The sequence below is a fragment of the Triturus cristatus genome, chromosome 8 (assembly GCF_964204655.1).
Source record: "Triturus cristatus chromosome 8, aTriCri1.1, whole genome shotgun sequence".
NCBI lineage: Eukaryota > Metazoa > Chordata > Amphibia > Caudata > Salamandridae > Triturus > Triturus cristatus.
In genome coordinates, this window is record NC_140591.1 from 57,362,113 (window position 1) to 57,371,863 (window position 9,751).

General features: G+C 37.6%; 2 non-coding genes across 2 annotated transcripts; both read left to right on the forward strand.

Annotated features, from left to right (window-relative positions):
* On the forward strand, nucleotides 1-73 carry TRNAF-GAA (transfer RNA phenylalanine (anticodon GAA)). The gene has a single exon. It is a non-coding gene; the product is annotated as a tRNA-Phe (tRNA).
* A 9,254-nt stretch (nucleotides 74-9,327) lies between these two features.
* On the forward strand, nucleotides 9,328-9,400 carry TRNAF-GAA (transfer RNA phenylalanine (anticodon GAA)). Its single transcript has one exon. It is a non-coding gene; the product is annotated as a tRNA-Phe (tRNA).
* Nucleotides 9,401-9,751: the final 351 nt, after the last annotated feature.

A 9,751-nucleotide genomic window follows, 5' to 3' on the forward strand; every position in this document is an offset into this window, starting at 1 on the left:
GCCGAAATAGCTCAGTTGGGAGAGCATTAGACTGAAGATCTAAAGGTCCCTGGTTCGATCCCGGGTTTCGGCACATTTTGAACTTCTGCTTTGCATGCCACAAAGACTATTTTGAGTCAACTCATATTGACTTTGTTTATAATGATCAAAACCTTTTATCAAGATAATCGACAATACAATTAATTCAACATAATATTTACTTTCTGTCTTTCTTTCAAACTTGCTTCCACCTCTCTTGTATTCAACTTTGCCTCCTTTATTTCCCAATTCTTCCTTTAATTGAAAGTAAAGCTTTGCCTGCATCAGCCTCCAGTTCCCCTTATACAAAACTGTTAGTAGTCAGATGACCTAGCTTGCCGACCCTCGCCATATAGGTCTGTGTTTCTGAGTATAAGTCCATTCATAGTTTACAAACATCATCTAACTAACTTGGCTCCTAAAAAGGAAATTCACCCATCAGACCAATTTAGCTACTGAATAATACTGGACAATTTAACACATAACTGCCCATGCAGATAGAGTGACCAGGTTCTGCATTTATCTTTAACAATTATAAAAAATACAACAGAAAGCCGTAAATGCCAGCTGGATGAAATAGCTCAGTTGGGAGAGCAGTAGACTGAAGATCTAAAGGTCCCTGGTTCAATCCCGGGTTTAGGCACATTTTGAACTTCTGCTTTGCATGCCACAAATGCTATTTGGAGTCAACTCTTATTGACGTTGTTTATAATGATCAAAACCTTTTATCAAGCTGATCGATAAGACAACCATTTCAACATATTTTTTACATTCTGTCTTTCTGTCAAACTTGCTTCCACCTCTCTTGTATTCAACTTTACCTGCTTTATTTGCCAATTCTTCCTTTAATTGAAAGTAAAGCTTTGCCTGCATCAGCCTCGAGTTCCCCTTATACAAAACTGTTAGTAGTCAGATGACCTAGTTTGCCTACCCTCGCCATATAGGTTTGTGTGTCTGAGTATAAGTCCATTCATAGTTTACAAACATCTTCTAACTAACTTGGCTCCTAAAAAGGAAATTCACCCATCAGACCAATTTAGCTGCTGAATAATATTGGACAATTTAACACATAACTGCACATGCAGATAGAATGACCAGGGTCTGCATTTATCTTTAACAATTATCAAAAATACAACAGAAAGCCAAAATGGCCAGCTGGATGAAATAGCTCAGTTGGGAGAGTGTTAGATTGAAAATCTAAAAGTCCCTTGTTCAATGCTGGGTTTCGGAAAAGTCTGAGAGGTTTCTTGCTCTCACAAAATATTTCTTGGTATCAGCTCAAGTTTTTCTTTCTTTATTTATCAAAATATTTGATCAACTGATCGACAACATGATCAATTCAACATAGAATTGTCTTTCTGTCCTCCTTCTAAATTTGCTTCCACCTCTCTTGCATTCAGCTTCGACTACAAATGTTTCCTATTTCATGCTTTTTTGTAAAGTAAACTCTTGTCTGCATCAGCTTCCACTTCTCCTTGAACACAGATTTCAGTATTCAGATGACATAGCTTACCTACTCAGGCCAAATACCTCTGTGTAATATGGTGCTAGTCCATTCAGAGTAAAAAACAAAAGCTACCTAACCTGGATCCGAAAAATGCTATTTACCTATTGCACCCGTTAACTGATGAATGATACAGGACATCTTAAAACATAGCTCTAGCATGAGGTTGATCATCTACTTTCTTGGGAAGTTTAAAAGAAAGGATGAAGACCCAAACTACCAGCAGGCCGAAATAGCTCAGTTGGGAGAGCGTTAGACTGAAGATCTAAAGGTTCCAGGTTCAATCCTGGGTTTTGGCACAATTTCAACTTCTGCTTTTCATGTCACAAAAGCTGTTTGGAGTTAAATCAACGCTCTTCTTTATCAAAACCTTTTATCAATCTGATCAACAACACAATCAATTCAACATATTATTTACTTTCTGTCTTCCTTTCAAACTTGCTTCCACCTCTCTTGTATTCAACTATGCCTCATTTATTTGCAACTTCTTGCTTTATTTTAAAGTAAAGCTTTGCCTGCATCAGCCTCCAATTCCCCTTATACAAAACTGTCAGTAGTCAGATGACATAGCTTGTACACCCTGGCCATATAGGTCTGTGTTTCAGAATATAAGTGAATTCAGAGTTTAGAAAAATAAATTCTACCTACCTTGTCCCCTAAAAAGGATATTCACTCATCAGACCAAGTTACCTGCTGAATGATACTGGACACTTTAACACATAACTATAAACGAAAATAGAATGACCAGGTTGTGTATGTATCGTCTACAATTATTAATAATACATCAGGAGGCCACAGGGACTTGTTGGCAGAAATATCTCAGTTGGGAGATCGTTAGACTGAAGAGCTTAGGGTACCTGATTCAATCCTGACTTTCAGCACAGTGAGAGGGATCCTACATTCTTGCAAAATATTTCTTGAAATCAGCTCTAGTTTTTTTTTCTTTATTTCTCAAAATATTTTATCAACTGATCAACAACATGATAACTTCAACAAAAAGTTGTCTTTCTGTCCTCCTTCTAAACTTGCTTCCACCTCTCTTGCCATCAGCTTTGATGACGAATTTATCCCATTTTATACTTTTTTCAAAGTAAACTCTTGCCTGCATCAGCTTTCACTTCTCCTTGAACAAAGTTGTCAGTATTGAGATGACATAGCTTACCTACTCAGGCGACATACGTCTGTGTAATACAGTGCTGGTCCACTCAGAGTTTTAAAAGAAAAACGACCTAACATTTATCCCAAAAACGCTACTCACCCATTTCACCAGTTAGCTGCTGAACAATGCAGGACACATTAAAACACAGCTCTAACCTCAGATTGAAAATCCAGGTTCTGCATCTCTGTTCTGGGATTGTTCAAAAAAAGAGGCTGAATACTATAGCTGCTGGCAGGCCGAAATAGCTCAGTTGGGAGAGCGTTAGACTGAAGATCTAAAGGTTCCTGGTTCGATCCCGGGTTTCAGCACATTTTGAACTTCTGCTTTGCATGCCACAAAGACTATTTTGAGTCAACTCATATTGACTTTGTTTATAATGATCAAAACCTTTTATCAAGATAATCGACAATACAATTAATTCAACATATTATTTACTTTCTGTCTTTCTTTCAAACTTGCTTCCACCTCTCTTGTATTCAACTTTGCCTCCTTTATTTCCCAAGTCTTCCTTTAATTGAAAGTAAAGCTTTGCCTGCATCAGCCTCCAGTTCCCCTTATACAAAACTGTTAGTAGTCAGATGACCTAGCTTGCCGACCCTCGCCATATAGGTCTGTGTTTCTGAGTATAAGTCCATTCATAGTTTACAAACATCATCTAACTAACTTGGCTCCTAAAAAGGAAATTCACCCATCAGACCAATTTAGCTACTGAATAATACTGGACAATTTAACACATAACTGCACATGCAGATAGAGTGACCAGGTTCTGCATTTATCTTTAACAATTATAAAAAATACAACAGAAAGCCAAAATTGCCAGCTGGATGAAATAGCTCAGTTGGGAGAGCAGTAGACTGAAGATCTAAAGGTCCCTGTTTCAATCCCGGGTTTAGGCACATTTTGAACTTCTGCTTTGCATGCCACAAATGCTATTTGGAGTCAACTCATATTGACGTTGTTTATAATGATCAAAACCTTTTATCAAGCTGATCGATAAGACAACCATTTCAACATATTTTTTACATTCTGTCTTTCTGTCAAACTTGCTTCCACCTCTCTTGTATTCAACTTTACCTGCTTTATTTGCCAATTCTTCCTTTAATTGAAAGTAAAGCTTTGCCTGCATCAGCCTCGAGTTCCCCTTATACAAAACTGTTAGTAGTCAGATGACCTAGTTTGCCTACCCTCGCCATATAGGTCTGTGTGTCTGAGTATAAGTCCATTCATAGTTTACAAACATCTTCTAACTAACTTGGCTCCTAAAAAGGAAATTCACCCATCAGACCAATTTAGCTGCTGAATAATATTGGACAATTTAACACATAACTGCACATGCAGATAGAATGACCAGGGTCTGCATTTATCTTTAACAATTATCAAAAATACAACAGAAAGCCAAAATGGCCAGCTGGATGAAATAGCTCAGTTGGGAGAGTGTTAGATTGAAAATCTAAAAGTCCCTTGTTCAATGCTGGGTTTCGGAAAAGTCTGAGAGGTTTCTTGCTTCTCACAAAATATTTCTTGGTATCAGCTCAAGTTTTTCTTTCTTTATTTATCAAAATATTTGATCAACTGATCGACAACATGATCAATTCAACATAGAATTGTCTTTCTGTCCTCCTTCTAAATTTGCTTCCACCTCTCTTGCATTCAGCTTCGACTACAAATGTTTCCTATTTCATGCTTTTTTGTAAAGTAAACTCTTGTCTGCATCAGCTTCCACTTCTCCTTGAACACAGATTTCAGTATTCAGATGACATAGCTTACCTACTCAGGCCAAATACCTCTGTGTAATATGGTGCTAGTCCATTCAGAGTAAAAAACAAAAGCTACCTAACCTGGATCCGAAAAATGCTATTTACCTATTGCACCCGTTAACTGATGAATGATACAGGACATCTTAAAACATAGCTCTAGCATGAGGTTGAGCATCTCTTTTCTTGGGAAGTTTAAAAGAAAGGATGAAGACCCAAACTACCAGCAGGCCGAAATAGCTCACTTGGGAGAGTGTTAGACTGAAGAGCTAAAGGTCCCTGGTTCAATCCCGGGTTTCGGCACAAGTTCAACTTCTGCTTTTCATGTCACAAAAGCTGTTTGGAGTTAAATCAACGCTCTTCTTTATCAAAACCTTTTATCAATCTGATCAACAACACAATCAATTCAACATATTATTTACTTTCTGTCTTCCTTTCAAACTTGCTTCCACCTCTCTTGTATTCAACTATGCCTCATTTATTTGCAACTTCTTGCTTTATTTTAAAGTAAAGCTTTGCCTGCATCAGCCTCCAATTCCCCTTATACAAAACTGTCAGTAGTCAGATGACATAGCTTGTACACCCTGGCCATATAGGAATGTGTTTCAGAGTATAAGTCAATTCAGAGTTTAGAAAAAAAAATTCTACCTACCTTGTCCCCTAAAAAGGATATTCACTCATCAGACCAAGTTACCTGCTGAATGATACTGGACACTTTAACACATAACTATAAACGAAAATAGAATGACCAGGTTGTGTATGTATCGTCTACAATTATTAATAATACATCAGGAGGCCACAGGGACTTGTTGGCTGAAATATCTCAGTTGGGAGATCGTTAGACTGAAGAGCTTAAGGTACCTGATTCAATCCTGACTTTCAGCACAGTGCGAGGGGATCCTACATTCTTGCAAAATATTTCTTGAAATCAGCTCTAGTTTTTTTTCTTTATTTCTCAAAATATTTTATCAACTGATCAACAACATGATAACTTCAACAAAAAGTTATCTTTCTGTCCTCCTTCTAAACTTGCTTCCACCTCTCTTGCCATCAGCTTTGATGACAAATTTATCCCATTTTATACTTTTTTCAAAGTAAACTCTTGTCTGCATCAGCTTTCACTTCTCCTTGAACAAAGTTGTCAGTATTGAGATGACATAGCTTACCTACTCAGGCGACATACGTCTGTGTAATACAGTGCTGGTCCACTCAGAGTTTTAAAAGAAAAACGACCTAACATTTATCCCAAAAACGCTACTCACCCATTTCACCAGTTAGCTGCTGAACACTGCAGGACACATTAAAACACAGCTCTAACCTCAGATTGAAAATCCAGGTTCTGCATCTCTGTTCTGGGATTGTTCAAAAAAAGAGGCTGAATACTATAGCTGCTGGCAGGCCGAAATAGCTCAGTTGGGAGAGCGTTAGACTGAAGATCTAAAGGTCCCTGGTCCGATCCCGGGTTTCGGCACATTTTGAACTTCTGCTTTGCATGCCACAAAGACTATTTTGAGTCAACTCATATTGACTTTGTTTATAATGATCAAAACCTTTTATCAAGATAATCGACAATACAATTAATTCAACATATTATTTACTTTCTGTCTTTCTTTCAAACTTGCTTCCACCTCTCTTGTATTCAACTTTGCCTCCTTTATTTCCCAATTCTTCCTTTAATTGAAAGTAAAGGTTTGCCTGCATCAGCCTCCAGTTCCCCTTATACAAAACTGTTAGTAGTCAGATGACCTAGCTTGCCGACCCTCGCCATATAGGTCTGTGTTTCTGAGTATAAGTCCATTCATAGTTTACAAACATCATCTAACTAACTTGGCTCCTAAAAAGGAAATTCACCCATCAGACCAATTTAGCTACTGAATAATACTGGACAATTTAACACATAACTGCACATGCAGATAGAGTGACCAGGTTCTGCATTTATCTTTAACAATTATAAAAAATACAACAGAAAGCCGAAATTGCCAGCTGGATGAAATAGCTCAGTTGGGAGAGCAGTAGACTGAAGATCTAAAGATCCCGGGTTTAGGCACATTTTGAACTTCTGCTTTGCATGCCACAAATGCTATTTGGAGTCAACTCTTATTGACGTTGTTTATAATGATCAAAACCTTTTATCAAGCTGATCGATAAGACAACCATTTCAACATATTTTTTACATTCTGTCTTTCTGTCAAACTTGCTTCCACCTCTCTTGTATTCAACTTTACCTGCTTTATTTGCCAATTCTTCCTTTAATTGAAAGTAAAGCTTTGCCTGCATCAGCCTCGAGTTCCCCTTATACAAAACTGTTAGTAGTCAGATGACCTAGTTTGCCTACCCTCGCCATATAGGTCTGTGTGTCTGAGTATAAGTCCATTCATAGTTTACAAACATCTTCTAACTAACTTGGCTCCTAAAAAGGAAATTCACCCATCAGACCAATTTAGCTACTGAATAATACTGGACAATTTAACACATAACTGCACATGCAGATAGAGTGACCAGGTTCTGCATTTATCTTTAACAATTATAAAAAATACAACAGAAAACCGAAATTGCCAGCTGGATGAAATAGCTCAGTTGGGAGAGCAGTAGACTGAAGATCTAAAGGTCCCTGGTTCAATCCCGGGTTTAGGCACATTTTGAACTTCTGCTTTGCGTGCCACAAATGCTATTTGGAGTCAACTCATATTGACGTTGTTTATAATGATCAAAACCTTTTATTAAGCTGATCGATAAGACAACCATTTCAACATATTTTTTACATTCTGTCTTTCTGTCAAACTTGCTTCCACCTCTCTTGTATTCAACTTTACCTGCTTTATTTGCCAATTCTTCCTTTAATTGAAAGTAAAGCTTTGCCTGCATCAGCCTCGAGTTCCCCTTATACAAAACTGTTAGTAGTCAGATGACCTAGTTTGCCTACCCTCGCCATATAGGTCTGTGTGTCTGAGTATAAGTCCATTCATAGTTTACAAATATCTTCTAACTAACTTGGCTCCTAAAAAGGAAATTCACCCATCAGACCAATTTAGCTGCTGAATAATATTGGACAATTTAACACATAACTGCACATGCAGATAGAATGACCAGGGTCTGCATTTATCTTTAACAATTATCAAAAATACAACAGAAAGCCAAAATGGCCAGCTGGATGAAATAGCTCAGTTGGGAGAGTGTTAGATTGAAAATCTAAAAGTCCCTTGTTCAATGCTCGGTTTCGGAAAAGTCTGAGAGGTTTCTTGCTTCTCACAAAATATTTCTTGATATCAGCTCAAGTTTTTCTTTCTTTATTTATCAAAATATTTGATCAACTGATCGACAACATGATCAATTCAACATAGAATTGTCTTTCTGTCCTCCTTCTAAATTTGCTTCCACCTCTCTTGCATTCAGCTTCGACTACAAATGTTTCCTATTTCATGCTTTTTTGTAAAGTAAACTCTTGTCTGCATCAGCTTCCACTTCTCCTTGAACACAGATTTCAGTATTCAGATGACATAGCTTACCTACTCAGGCCAAATACCTCTGTGTAATATGGTGCTAGTCCATTCAGAGTAAAAAACAAAAGCTACCTAACCTGGATCCGAAAAATGCTATTTACCTATTGCACCCGTTAACTGATGAATGATACAGGACATCTTAAAACATAGCTCTAGCATGAGGTTGAGCATCTATTTTCTTGGGAAGTTTAAAAGAAAGGATGAAGACCCAAACTACCAGCAGGCCGAAATAGCTCACTTGGGAGAGTGTTAGACTGAAGAGCTAAAGGTCCCTGGTTCAATCCCGGGTTTCGGCACAATTTCAATTTCTGCTTTTCATGTCACAAAAGCTGTTTGGAGTTAAATCAACGCTCTTCTTTATCAAAACCTTTTATCAATCTGATCAACAACACAATCAATTCAACATATTATTTACTTTCTGTCTTCCTTTCAAACTTGCTTCCACCTCTCTTGTATTCAACTATGCCTCATTTATTTGCAACTTCTTGCTTTATTTTAAAGTAAAGCTTTGCCTGCATCAGCCTCCAATTCCCCTTATACAAAACTGTCAGTAGTCAGATGACATAGCTTGTACACCCTGGCCATATAGGTCTGTGTTTCAGAGTATAAGTCAATTCAGACTTTAGAAAAAAAATATTCTACCTACCTTGTCCCCTAAAAAGGATATTCACTCATCAGACCAAGTTACCTGCTGAATGATACTGGACACTTTAACACATAACTATAAACGAAAATAGAATGACCAGGTTCTGTATGTATCGTCTACAATTATTAATAATACATCAGGAGGCCACAGGGACTTGTTGGCTGAAATATCTCAGTTGGGAGATCGTTAGACTGAAGAGCTTAAGGTACCTGATTCAATCCTGACTTTCAGCACAGTGCGAGGGGATCCTACATTCTTGCAAAATATTTCTTGAAATCAGCTCTAGTTTTTTTTCTTTATTTCTCAAAATATTTTATCAACTGATCAACAACATGATAACTTCAACAAAAAGTTATCTTTCTGTCCTCCTTCTAAACTTGCTTCCACCTCTCTTGCCATCAGCTTTGATGACGAATTTATCCCATTTTATACTTTTTTCAAAGTAAACTCTTGTCTGCATCAGCTTTCACTTCTCCTTGAACAAAGTTGTCAGTATTGAGATGACATAGCTTACCTACTCAGGCGACATACGTCTGTGTAATACAGTGCTGGTCCACTCAGAGTTTTAAAAGAAAAACGACCTAACATTTATCCCAAAAACGCTACTCACCCATTTCACCAGTTAGCTGCTGAACAATGCAGGACACATTAAAACACAGCTCTAACCTCAGATTGAAAATCCAGGTTCTGCATCTCTGTTCTGGGATTGTTCAAAAAAAGAGGCTGAATACTATAGCTGCTGGCAGGCCGAAATAGCTCAGTTGGGAGAGCGTTAGACTGAAGATCTAAAGGTCCCTGGTTCGATCCCGGGTTTCGGCACATTTTGAACTTCTGCTTTGCATGCCACAAAGACTATTTTGAGTCAACTCATATTGACTTTGTTTATAATGATCAAAACCTTTTATCAAGATAATCGACAATACAATTAATTCAACATATTATTTACTTTCTGTCTTTCTTTCAAACTTGCTTCCACCTCTCTTGTATTCAACTTTGCCTCCTTTATTTCCCAATTCTTCCTTTAATTGAAAGTAAAGCTTTGCCTGCATCAGCCTCCAGTTCCCCTTATACAAAACTGTTAGTAGTCAGATGACCTAGCTTGCCGACCCTCGCCATATAGGTCTGTGTTTCTGAGTATAAGTCCATTCATAGTTTACAAACATCATCTAA